At 41.8% G+C, this 13846-nt stretch overlaps 1 protein-coding gene across 1 annotated transcript in view; it reads right to left on the bottom strand.

Annotated features, from left to right (window-relative positions):
• The window catches only part of PLS3 (plastin 3), a 77475-nt gene that overhangs the window by 47297 nt on the left and 16332 nt on the right, over positions 1-13846 (bottom strand). Inside the window, 1 exon segment of the mRNA XM_075573131.1 lies at positions 1523-1573. The gene's annotated coding sequence lies outside the window, so the exon portion shown is untranslated.

Raw genomic sequence — 13846 nt, 5'->3', positions numbered from 1 at the left:
ATCAGTTTATAAATGCAGTCTGGATGATGAAGTTACGTGTACCTCCTGTAGCTAGAGAGATACATTGATATATCCAAGAGGTCAGAGCTCTGGGATTGAGTCAATAAACAATGTGACTGGAGTGTTTGCCTTTAATTTGGTGAACGGCATCAGATTTTGCCTGGATGTTCATGCATAAAGGTGTGTTGAAAGCCTAGTGTTCATGCCTAGATATCTCTGACACTGGAGAAAAGTGTACAGTATGTTTGTTCATCTTCTGACAATTTCAGATCAATAAAATTCCAGAAATCAGTCATACATTGGAATGGCGGTCATGAGCAGCAGACCCTGCAAACCAAGAAGGAGGAGGTCACAGGAGCTGTGCCAAGCCCCATAATCCAGAATGCATTTATAAACTGATCTAATCCAGGTATGACAAGTTATAATGAAATACTGATGAGCGCAGACAAATCTCGCCACGCTGCTATACAGGAGGAACTGTGTTATTCCTTTCATTGTTGACCAGTGCAAGTCCCGAAAAGAATAAAACATTGTACGCTAAGGGTTCCTGGGGCTGTTTGTTTGCATTTTCTTTAAAAAAATTAAAAAAACAACAACTTTGTGAACGTTTTCAGCAAGCTTCCTGCAAGAGATTTGCACATCTCCACCCACCAACACTGAGCAATCAAACGTATAAGATTAAAATGCATTTAATCAATATGTGTGAAGCAACTTCCTTGTGCCATGTAAAATGCCAGTCCTATTCATTTAAACTTGAGTGCCCTTAGGACATAGCTGATGCAGCACGAGTCTAACGCACCAGGGGCCCTATTGATGTACCATGTATGTCATGGCACAAATGCTGGTTTCCTGGGGGTGGGAGGGGAGACCGGGCCAACTGCTTCAGTAGGCGGTTTCGGTCCAAACGAAAAACAGAAGTGAAGCCTCCTCCGCTTCAGGTTTGTCACCCGGGGGGTGTTGGCAGTTAAGCGAAAACTGCTGAAGCGGTCACATGATAACAAATGCCAGAGGTCTGGTGCCAATCTGGAGCTGCCAAACCTCAGCCACTGTAAAGGTTAAATAATGTTGATCATTTCTCTAGCACAGCGAAGCCGCTTCATGGTATATAAGGGTCTAAAGTAGGGCACAATTGCATGCATAAACCGGGGGAACTAGCAGAAGATGGATAAACTACGACATATCTACAAATGCAGCGGGGCTACGTTTCCCCCCAAATGTCTCAACATACCCAGGGATGCCCAAGAGAAGTTCCCATCAGAAACAATGGCAGTGTTGCTGCAGAATACGATAGCTGCAGCCCAGGCATACCTCACAAAAGGCAACAGTGAAACGGCTACATCTGTACATTGGTTAACTGCACGAGTACACAGACATGCAGAGGAACTGCAGGATTGATATAGAACTAGCCAACAATGATTTATTTTATTCTTCTACGTTGACATAATACATTTATAAAAACTGCCCTTGTGACCTTTTGTTACATGGAAACCATTACGGAAAGAATACTACATTTAGAACTTACCTATGTGGGATGACTTACAAAAAAACTGCTCTTCGGGGCTTCTTTTCCTTCCTAAAATGAAAGAAACAAAGAATATTAAAGGTTGGATTTTATAAAAAAAAGGTACATCAGAAAATAATTCACCGACACGTATTAATCCTCTTCAATGCTGGTTTGGTGTAAGTACAGCTGGGGGTGGGTTTTATATTGCCAAGCAATCGTGCCCAGCCGAGTTGGGCAGCTAAATTGTCTAGAATGTGTACACAAACATAAAAGTTTATGTAATGACCTAGATAAGGCAAGAGACTTTGCAAGAGATGAGCGGCTGCTCATGGAACCTTCGGAGGAGCTGCCAGCACCGGGTTCTAGGGAGGACAGTTGGGATTTGAAGGTGGAAGTGTCCGTTGAAGAGAAGGTTAGACAACAGGACTCGGATGTATAAAATTGACATGAATGTAAGGAGAAGTAAATAAATGGTTTCAAGTGCCACGTTCTCCTCCTGCCTCTCGGGGATAGTGGCGAAGGTGTCCTGCCTGTTACTTGGTGAAATTAGATAGATTTGTGGAACTGTGGAAAGGGAACCCTACATTTAATAACCGTACAAACGCTAAATAGCATTAGGATCAAACATCCCCATACCAAAACTACATCGTCATTTAACCTCTTCAGCATCCAATTGATGTAAGGCGCATTTAGCCAGGATTTGCACGCTCGAGTGATTTTGGGATTACTTTCGCTCAGACACAACAGCAATAATAACTATTATGACTAAAGCTGAAATCTGTAACAGTCCTCCCAAATAATCCTTGGGTAATGAAAGGAATACTCGCCCTCTGCCTGCCAATGAGGTGTTAAGAGAATATCGTCTACGCATCACAGCACGTGCAGGAGCTCAGAGTGTTTCCAAAAGAGCATTCAGGAAGCAGAGCTGTCATTCACCGCTCAGCTTGCCGATGTCACACCCACATGAAGATGAGCCCCACAGTGACCACCCATGGTGCACGAAAATTACATTATTTTAGCCCCGAGTCCATGCTCTCCACAAGCCAAAATACAAGGGCCCAATCCTATGTGATGCCTGTAACTACTTACACATGTTCCACTGAAGATAGTTTATAACATTCCCCGACAGGCAAAAGCAATGAACACCCGAAAAACACAGAACCACCGATAACTGAATCAATATTATGTTCCATATTTATTAAGTGGTGTTATTCTATAAGACACCCTCAAGCAAGTGTGGGCCAATGTGCTCCTCATCCACCATGCAGGAGAGAGGTCACACATTACTAGAAGCATCATATAGACATACACATGTATATCCAGATGTACAGTATGTAGGATATGCTTAGTAATTATTGAGTTCTTACATATAGAATGAAAGCCAAATAACCTAGTGCAAGGTTACCAGGACAAATAGGAAGGCGTGGTAGGACATTTGGACATCATCTACCATGAACATCGGTGTCAATGTTAAGAATGTTGCTGCAATAGTATTAAACTTGGGTAACAATTACCGACTGTAGAATTTCCAGCAGAACAAAAATCAAAAAAGGAGGAGATGACATATGCAAAGAAAACAGCCCAAGAAAATAAAAAACACCCACGCACACAGCTTTTCTAAATGAAGAAGTGCATGGGCTACTTGCCAAAACCATCTTGATGTAACCAAATGGAACAAAAAGGACTATTTCAGTCTTCAGACTAATTGTAGGGTAAACTGTAACTCCCAAGTGTATCCTACTTTATTCCCTATTCCACATTATAAACACTCAATTAACTGTAGATACATCTCAACAGAAAGCTCTACATTGCCGGAAGAGACGCCACAAAGGTAGCCGTGTGTGGCAAGAGACGAGGGCGTCTGCTACAACAAAAACAGCAATCCATAAGATATGTAAGAGATGACACACTAGCGGCTCACCCAGTGCCTGCTAACATGTCTTTTCAAGCCTGGACACAAATATCCCTCCACATTCCATGCACTGGGTTTCTACTGCTAAGTGAATTCTGAGAACACTCAAGTAACAAGTTAGATAAAAACGTATTCTACTGGTGAAGAAAAAGGCGGCAGTCTTTGACTTTAAGATACTAGACCATGAAGACTTTTCTGAACACAAATGTATAGCTTTGATGCACAAAATTGCTTTGTTTTAGTAACACACCACTGGGAGAGAAGGAATTTATTGTTTATGCCTTTTGCCCTGCACACAGCTCACCGAGTTTTCCCATATGGGATTGTGCATTAGCAGCTTAGTTACATTATACACAAATGAAATTCCTCCTTTTAATGGTAACATCTAACAAGCAGATTGAGTCTCACTTTAGGATGCATAAACTTTGCTGTCAGATAGGGAAAAAATGGTCAAACCTGACATGTAAATGCATGCAAGACTGTTCCACATTCATACTATAGCTCCACATGAAATAATGCTTCTTACTGGACTATCCCAACTCAAGATACAAAGTAGAGCAGAACTCCAAAGTCTACAGACAACTTTGCTTCGGATGCCTCAAAGGGGGCGTGCCTATCAGTTACTGTTAGACCTCCTCCCATTCCACATTTAGGGAGGCGATGCAGCACTAATGCTTATTTCTACAACACGCAAGCTGAACAGACCTAGCCAGTTATACAGAACGCCGATTGGATACCCAGAGAATCTGCTTCCACAATACAAACTATGTTACTGTATGTAGTTGACCTTTTAAGAGGGACCCCACCTATGATTTGTCACCCTTTGCAATGTGAGATAATTGTAACAACGTATACATTTATTTTTAATAACAGCAACAGTGTGCAAATATTCTTGCAATAAATGCCTACTCTAAGATCTTACAATAGAACCGTTTTTGATACGTGAAACACAAGACGATGAAGTGTCCCATTTAGCCACTTAGCTGCCAGAGAAGCCTGCAACCCATCTATCAGAAATGCATGGAGTACCTGGCAGCCAAAGATGGTGCTGCAGGATGTGGTTCCCAAGTCAGACAGGGAAAACATCCAGTTTATGGCCAGTCAGATAATAATAATGTTGCACCAGCATTTTAAAGTAAGGCAACAAATAAAGCATCAGCCCATTCTAGATTGTAGCGCCTTCATTAGCAAACCCAGTTTTGTCCACAATTATCTTTATTCTCTACAACACTACAATGAAGAGTAAAATCCTGCTGCCGTTATCTACATACTATTTATTATCTAACCTATTATCTAACCTATTATCTAACCTATTATCTAACCTATTATCTAACCTATTATCTAACCTATTATCTAACCTAGCAACTCCTGTCCTCAAGGGCTACCAACAGCTTTCAGGATATCCCCACTTCAGCATAGGTAGCTCAGTCAAAGAGTCACCTGTGCTGAAGCAGGGAAATCATGAAAACCTGACCTGTTGGTAGCCCTTGAGGACTTGAGTTAGCTACCCCTGATCCAACCTTTCCACTTTCCTCTGTGGCAGCAAAAGTGTTAAGGGACAAAGTCTTCTCCCCCAAGAACTGGAACAGTTGTAGTAATGCACGCAGCCATGCACACAGCTTTTGCAAGCCCAATTGGTCTCTGCACTGAAAACCTTTAAAAATGTGGTCCCCGAGACCAAGGAAGATGATAAAGGGGCTTAAAGTTAGGAGGAGAGCGGACAGTGGGATTCAAAACCAGATTACCAGCTTTATCTGCACTTTTCTTTCCACTCCATCATAAAGACAGCTCTGAACCTCAAAAAGCTTAATATATCTCATTTTGGTGCTTACCCCAGATGAAGATGAAGTGTCTTCTCCATAAAGAATGCAATGCACTCTACATCCTAATACTTCTGCCATTACTGCATCTGTTTGATGGTTTTATCATCTGACGACTGCTGACAACGTCACCTTAAAGCAGGTTTTCAACGCCAGTCCCCAATACCCCCCCCCCCCCCCCAACAGGTCAGGTTTTAAGGATATCCCTACTTCAGCACAGGTGCCTCAATCAGTGGCTCAGTCAAAGACAAGCACCTGTGCTGAAGCAGGGATATCCAGAAAACCTGTTGGTGGATCCTGAGAACCTCTGCCTTAAAGGACTCAGAATGACCAACTCCTAACAAAGGAACAACCCTTTCATCCACTTTTGTAGAAAATACACATGACAAGTAAAGTCTACTGCAAAATATTAAATCACCTTGTATACCATCAGTATGTCCAAGGGGGGGGGGAGTAGCCATTTTAAGCACCCCAGAAACAAATACAAGCAGACATATCCACAGTACTAGGAGCATAAAAAGAAAGCTTAAGAATGATGTGGGCACAATATCACGGATTTGATGAATGGACTTAAATCCAATGACACCAACTGCACATTCAAATGCTAAGAGACAGTTTCTTGAATATGAATACTTACTACCGCTTCCAAACTCCCTTTCCAAAAGCCCAAGCTGCTGAAATATCATTTACCTGTACAGGGAGCGAGGAAGGTTCACCAGCAGTTCTCTGTGAAACAGCTGGAAAGAAAACGAGTGACAGGTAAAGTATTCACCGTAAAGTCAGGGCGTTTCCCTGTGAGCTCACTGCATTAAATATAGCAGGGAAGAGAGCTACCGTGACAGACGGAAGAGCACCGTCCCTCCGGCACGCCCTATCAGTCACTTTTGTGTACACGCCTTTCTAATCTAGAAAGCCACACAGAAATGTGTAGTTATAGCCTTCAGAAGTTGGCCCGAAAACCTAACAAAATAGCCAAGTGTAGCGTACATACCAATTTAGCAAACTTCATTGCATTATAACCCAGAATATCCGTTTCCACAGGATCCCGTCATATAAGGATACCTCACCTTGTGAGCACATTCACGTCTCGTGTAGGACCACAATTCTGCCTTTCCCCATTATCGCGTAGCATGCAATGCTTCCACTGCAGCCAGGGATTCTGGGTAATGACATGCAAAGGAGCACTCACGGTTTGTGTCACCTTTTCCTTCCAGTATCATGAAATATCCCAAACGAACGCTCCCATGGGAGGAATAACCTTTCCTACATCTATACTGATTTTATTAGGGGCTGAAACTCAGCGAATCCTAGCAATACTCAAATAATTCACCAGTGTGGCCGCATTTAAGAAGACTCCTTTTATACATCGTCCTCCTTCCAACAGCAGACTTCTCAAAGCAAAGTATGATGTATTTTGTACAGAGACATTCTCTGCTGGAACGTCCTGAAAACGGGTTTCAGAAAGGTCAGCCTTCAAAGGACAATTTTTTTTTAAAAAAATCAGTGAGATTTGGGGCTTTTAGACTAAATGTGGACTATAATAATCAATGAGTGTGTTGGCATATCTGAGGTTAACAAGGCACTGTGGGGCCAATTTTCCACGTACGCCAGGAGTACAGAAGTAAAAACATCTTGCACTTAGTTACTTAAGTCAACATTATTAACTGTGAACCAACCCATGGACTGTTCATGCAACCACCATTGTTACCAACTCTAAAAAATAAATAAAAACCAATCATTATCTTAAACTCTGATAATCCTAATCTAGTTCTCGGATTTATTGCACAACCTCTGGCAGGGGTCGGCAAGCTATAAATCATACAAACTAAATACTTTCATATCTGCTCTGAAATGCAGGGGAATAGGGCAATAGGGAATCCTTTTTTCCATTCTGCTGTAGATATTTAGTGCAAGAACAAGTCCTAAAATCTCAATTTTTCCAGCCTCCCGTAATGCTGTCTCAACTTCAAGAACGATTGTTTGTTTTAGGCAAAATGTACTAGACTATCATTCAATATCTGCAATAAAATCCATCTGGCATAGGTCCACAGACATTAGAAAAATACCCCAGCCAGATAACGGTAATCTATCTCTGTTTTCCTGACACACATGGAATTAATATTTGAAAGACAGGCTTAATATATTTAAATATAAATATTTAATATTATTTGCCATGTAATCTGGAAGGGAAATATTTGTATGCATACATTTTTTTGTGACCTTAAAGGTTATTGTAATACTTCATGTCTAAGGGGTGAGCTGGAAAAACTGCAGAGAGTATTTTTCGCGCTACATATTTCAGTGCCAAAAAGCCACTAATATATATATTTTTTAATATAAATACATTGACCAAACCATCGTTTCTGATTTTGTCTGGTATCTCAAGCAAAACCTAACACAGCCATTGCTCTGTGTGTGATTTCTCTATTGGCTTTATAGTGAGCTACTGTAATTAATGAAGAACTGTGATTGTAACCTTTAAAGTGTATTCGTGTATGGCAAAGGGCGTGGATGGCCAGGGTCCCTTATCACGCACTCTCCCTTCCTCCCCCTGTGTAACCCTTTGCTGGCTGCACTAGAGCTAGTCCTTCCTAGAAGAGCTGAAATAATTCAGATCACTAAAAGGGATAGGGGTTATTTCTATTTCAAAATAAATGTTAAAACTGCAGTTCAGTCAATATCCTGCATGTGTGTTTTTTTTTAATAAATCAGTTCTGTAGTAAGAAAAAATACTTTTAGCATTTTCTGTTTTTAAAAAAAACAACTTTGAAAGACCAATTTTCTTGTATTCTATTTTAACAGCCATTTGCTAAGGCACTGCCCCTTCATGTCCTGTCACAAGCCCTAGCACACCCCTTTGTCAGCCCTGCCCTCCCTCTAGCACATGTCAGTGCAGGAGTGCTCATGAATATTCATGAGCTTCCACTGAGAGAAAGAAGCAGAAGAAAAACAGATCCCTTCACTAATGATGTCACCAAATTTCGCCGATCAATACATGGAGAACGAATTGACCTGCAGCTATACAGTTCTTTAGGTAATTAGAGATTGCACACATGAAACTATTGAAGTAAAAAAATAAATGAAAAAAAAGACTGAACTGCAGCTTTAAATGGAAGGTCCATGTTCCTGCCTCCCATCTCCCCTGTTATATGGGGAGCAAGGAACATCAGATCTCATTGGTATTTGGGGAGAGGGGGTAGGGGGGGACACGCCTCTAATATTTTAAACCCCTAACATTCCTACTCTAGCCAGTTTCCTACCCCCTACACTGGTGGAGGCAATCAGTCGCTGGATGAGCTCCAATGCTGCTTCCCACACTGCCGTGTGCTGCCACTCTGATCCAGGGGGCGGGGGGGGAGGGGAGGGGTGTCTCAGGATGATTATATTACAATACATAGACAAAACGTTTAAATGATCACAAGCGGTCAACATGAAACGCACCCCTCCCCGCTGTATAAAAAATGAGGGGGTAGCACCATTCTTACCTCCGAGAAGTGTATGCGAGTGGTGTTACTAGGGAAGCCCTAAAAATCAAGAGGGACCATTAAATAGTTTAATTTTGGGGGTTAACCAAGTACACCCATATTTCTCATACCCCCCCCCCCCCCCCCACCCGTTGGTGCTGTTGGTCATCTAGTGGGACCAAGGACCTGTTTTCCTGAACCAAGCTAGTAGTTCAGCACACCGACACCATTTACTAGTATTTGTTCCCCAACCGTATGTTTCACGAGCCAGAAGTTGAGTCATGCTCACTGCTGTGTTCATTTTGATGGAATGGTCCATGTGACCATGCAAGAGGGTCAGGCCAACTCCCAGGCGAGGCATATATTACACTTTACTGAAAGCAATCAGGGATTACAAGAGCTATATATGGCAACGTAGGGACTTGGAAGTTAAAAAAATGAAGTTGAGCAGATTCCCTGGGCTGGACGCTTCCAGTCAAATGCAGTGTTAAGTGCTGCTGAAGGAATCATATTTATATAACTGTATGGTACACAATAATAGCGAGTTGTCTCGAAACGCATGGGTTATCAAGACTGACTTAAGTCTGGGCAGTATTCCAAGGTACTCCAGCCAGAGGTGCCGGCAGGTGTAGCAATTGTGTATACATGGCAGGATTCCCCTGCGGACGAAAGTGCTACTATTCATCTCAGGACTGTCTTCCAGATCTCTAACTGTGTTGCCAAGAGTCATCATAGTCCTCATCATGAAATGTAAAACCATAAAGGATGGTGTGAACTGATCTAGCACGGAAGGTTTGCACAGTAGAAGCAAAAGTCTAAAGACAAACATCTGTGGGAGTTCTGAGGCAGACAAATACTGAACATTAGCCTTCCCCAGCGAGCTCCAGCTGCACAGCAGCTCACATCAGGAAGCCATACGCAAGGCCGGGTTATTTCAGCGGAATCGCGTTTCTACCAGAAGTGGAATTACAAGCTGAAAACAAGATGGAAACTGAACGGAACAAACCGGCTGAAATATCTATTGCTTCAGGATGATCAAATATTTAAAAAATGGACAAGTCACTGGAAAAGTCTCTTAACATTTATCATCTATTACGCACAAAGACCCCATCATACACTTAAAGTAGCAATATTACCCTCTTTTTCTCTTATTTTTATATGTAAAGCATGCGACAATGTATAATTCTACATTCTTACTTAAACTGGCAATCCTTTAATGCTCCTGTTATAATCTGTAGAAATCCTGGTTGTGTGCCTAAATAAATGGCCACCTTTCAGTTTCAATCAATCCTTCAGTCAGTGTAACTCAGCAGCTACAATGTATCCTGATATTACCAAGGTAACATTGTCTATCGTTACAGTTTGAAGCTCAAACTGCTGGGAACATAACAACACACTGTGATAATTTGTTGCCAAATGATCTTGCACTGCTGGGTAGGTGTGCTTTAGCCTGCTATAGAAATCAAAGGCTGCTTTAAAACGCATTAAAAATGGCATTAAGAGATGAATACAATTTTTTTTTAAAAATTAAAAAAAACACAAAGGCACTCCAATACTACAGAACTGATTTATTTATATAAAAATAATAATAATAAATGTATGTTTGTTGCTTTAAAGTAGAATTAGGTAGTAGGTCTTCCACCCACACAGACTGGAAGGCGTATAGAGACTCCCTTTCCTGTGTTTTATTTGATATCTTCTACACCTGTCCCTATACGGCATCATTGCCCAGAGCATAAAACCTCCAAAAAGAATGAGCGAATATGCAAGAAAAACATTGTTTCTTTTGTGAATATACAAGCATTTTTTTTTTTTTTTAACTCTACCTTCCAAAGAACAGAAAAAAAAAATACAAGTTACTCTTCCCACCTCGATTACAGGTAAGTGATTCTTTAATCATACTGTATAATAAATGTATATCTAACAGGCGAGTCCGACCATTATGGTTTCCATCAATTGCGGGCATGACACAAAAGCTGTGGCGTACCTTAACCCCGCTCCTTGTTCATCATCACAAGAGCAAGTCTGCAATATAATTTGTGATGTAATCAAAAGGAGTCGGCTGAATAAAGTTATTATGAGATCTTCAACCAGAGCCGCTGAATCATGCGACTGCCCTTTCAAACCAAGGCGTTGACCCGTCGTTCTGATCGGCTCTTTTCTCATTGTATCATATGTGACAAGAAATTCCAATAAAGTCAAAGCAGAAATTGTGAGTCAGCATAGAACAGGGGTGGGGCACTCCAGCCCTCAAGGGCCACCAACAGGTCAGGTTTTCAGCATATCTTTGCTTCAGCACAGGTGGCTCAGTCAAAGACTGAGCCACCTGTGCTGAAACAGGGATATCATGAAAACCTGACCTGTTGGTGGCTCTTGCTGAAAGAAGTTGGCCACCCCTGCAGTATGAAGATCATGCTATGACGTGCCCTCACAGCTTCTAACACACACAAACACACACACACACACACACACACACACACACACCTTTTCCTGTTCTACTGGTTCCTTCAGTCAGAAAAAAAACTGGACTGCAGAAAGAAGGCGGGGGCAGGAAATGGCCGAGGTGAATTTCCCAGTAGCACTGCTCTGCATCATGGAAACTGCTGCAGGAAGGCCCATGGCTGGCTTTAAAAACGTATTACAAATGTAGAACTGCAATCATTTACTGTACATGCATGAATTGTGCAGTGATGCAGCGAGTGCAATACAAATATGCAGGTATCTCAGTTTTGGCTGCACTTTAGATGGGTCGTTGGATCAACTCCTGCAGAAAAATTATAATTGTGACCGAAATGAATTCTGCCGAAATGCTCTCGTTCAAGAGTTTGCCACATGTTTTGGGAACCATCCCTGGTTACTATGTGGCAACGCAAAGTATTTTATATAGGACCATGCTGGTCCGAGAAACGTTTCACGCCTGCTACCAATTACAGATCGTTCCTATTCAGAATGACCTAGTTAACTCACTGTGGGTTTCTGTTACTCTCATTTTAATTTTGTCTGTAAAATGAGAGCTAAAGACCTAGAACGTAGGTGTACAGATTATACAGTGTTTTATGGAAAGTGGATGGGTTATTGCTAATACGCAAGTATACAAGATATGTACAGTACAAAGATTTTCTTTCCCCATCTTTGAGAAAAATAGATGGCTCATCTAATAATTAGCAGCTGAAAAATGGCAATATTTTATTCAATGTACATATCATCGTTGTAGAGGAAAAAGTCTTAACTACATTCTTGGAGTACTGAGGAAAAGGCGAATACATTTTTCCTTTTGACATTATTTCAAAGTCATGCTCAATGAGTTTTATGTTTTGGCAACGTTGAAGTTCGGCTAAATAGGCACTTGCGTTCTTCAATAGAAATATCAAGAAATTCCAAGTATTGACGTGCATTTTGCCAAAAACACACGCAATGCATTTTACCTTCACAACGACAATATACAAGTAAATCACGTGTGTATATCTGAAGACACCTTTTTAGCCAAAAAGAACAAACATGAAAACTGTTCGTGTTTCATATTATTAAAATATAATACATACATATGGAGACACTGACATTAATGGGTGTGATCGTTCCTGAGCATCAAATAACTCTGCATGGTACTCAGCTTGATGCACTTCCTCTCAAGCTTCATTGCTGAGTAATTCCGTCCCAGAAGTACCAACCCCTACGTAGGCAATGACTTGTCTTTCTACATATTTAATGTTGGGTGTGAAAGTGATAAAGCGGCATTAGCTGGGATGATGGGATGAATTCAGTCATTTCCATGCAACAACCTATTTAACTGACAGTGCAGACACTACACAACTGTAGCTCATACAGCTTCTTCCCCTAACTGGATGATACATTATAGATAGAAGTAGATTAAAAATAGATGAGGGTTAATGCATGCGCAGGGCTGAGGGGTACAGCAGCAATACAGCTGTTAGCAGAGAGAGCCTTTTCCACAAGGAGCGTTATCCACCTAGAACTTCATGCATGCAAAAAAAACCAACAGCACGAGGTTACAGAGTTGTTTAAGAGACGTACTACTGTGGCACAGGGATAGCCAACTCCAGTCCTCAAGACCCCGTCCCCTCCAATAGGTCAGGTTTCAAGGATATACCAGCTTCAGCACAGGTGGCTCAAACACTGTGCTGAAGCTGGGATATCCTTCAAACCTGACCTGCTGGGGGGGGGGAGGGGTGGGAGGGGGTTCTTGAAGACTGCAGTTGAGCGCCACTGACCTATACACTGCCTGAGCCTTCTTGGAGCCATAAGTGTTTAAGAATAAGATGTTACAAAATACAGTGCGGGCACGCTGACCAATATGTAACCTGGACAAAAACTAATGTTAAGAATTGTCAAGTGTCAATCATGTGGTCTGAATTAGCAGACAGCCCAAGGACAGGATTGGGAAGACTGCTGACAGTTTTACAGCCAGATGGCATTGGAACGTGATGCTGTGAAATGTCCACCATTTATTGTCACACACATGTCCCACTTACATGTTTAAGTGTTGATGTATCAGGGAACAGGTCTGCTGCTCTTTGACATGGGAACGGTTTGTTGGATACGATCAGACTATTACTTCCCCCTCTACAGAAACACAAAACATGCAGCCAACAGCACCAGAATACAGCAAACCAAAAAAAAGGTGATACAGGCATATCCCACATTAACGTACGCAATGGGTCCAGAGCATGTATGTAAAACGAAAATGTACTTAAAGTGAAGCGCTAACCTTTTCCCCCACTTGTCGATGCATGTACTGTACGGCAATCGTCATATACATGCGTAACTGATGTAAAGAAGACATTTGTAACAGGCTCTATAGTCTCCCCGCTTGCACACAGCTTTGGTACAGGTAGGGAGCCGGTGTTGCTGTTCAGGACGTGCTGACAGCCGCATGCGTGAGCTGCCGTTTGCCTATTGGGCGATATGTCCTTACTCGCGAGTGTACTTAAAGTGAGTGTCCTTAAACCAGGGTATGCCTGTACAAGCTTAACACAAGATTACTATTGCAGTTGGTGAGCATGGATGTCTTATATGAAGAAATGCACCAGGTTCTGTCAAGTAAAAAAGCAACACTTGAAATCAGGGAAATGGAACGCAAGGCTTTCTGCCGATTGGCCCGGTCACCGGGATGTTGTACATGCATTTT

Source organism: Ascaphus truei, chromosome 16, assembly GCF_040206685.1.
Source record: "Ascaphus truei isolate aAscTru1 chromosome 16, aAscTru1.hap1, whole genome shotgun sequence".
NCBI lineage: Eukaryota > Metazoa > Chordata > Amphibia > Anura > Ascaphidae > Ascaphus > Ascaphus truei.
The sequence above is the reverse complement of the archived record's forward strand: the minus strand, read 5'-3'. Positions and strand labels throughout refer to the sequence as shown.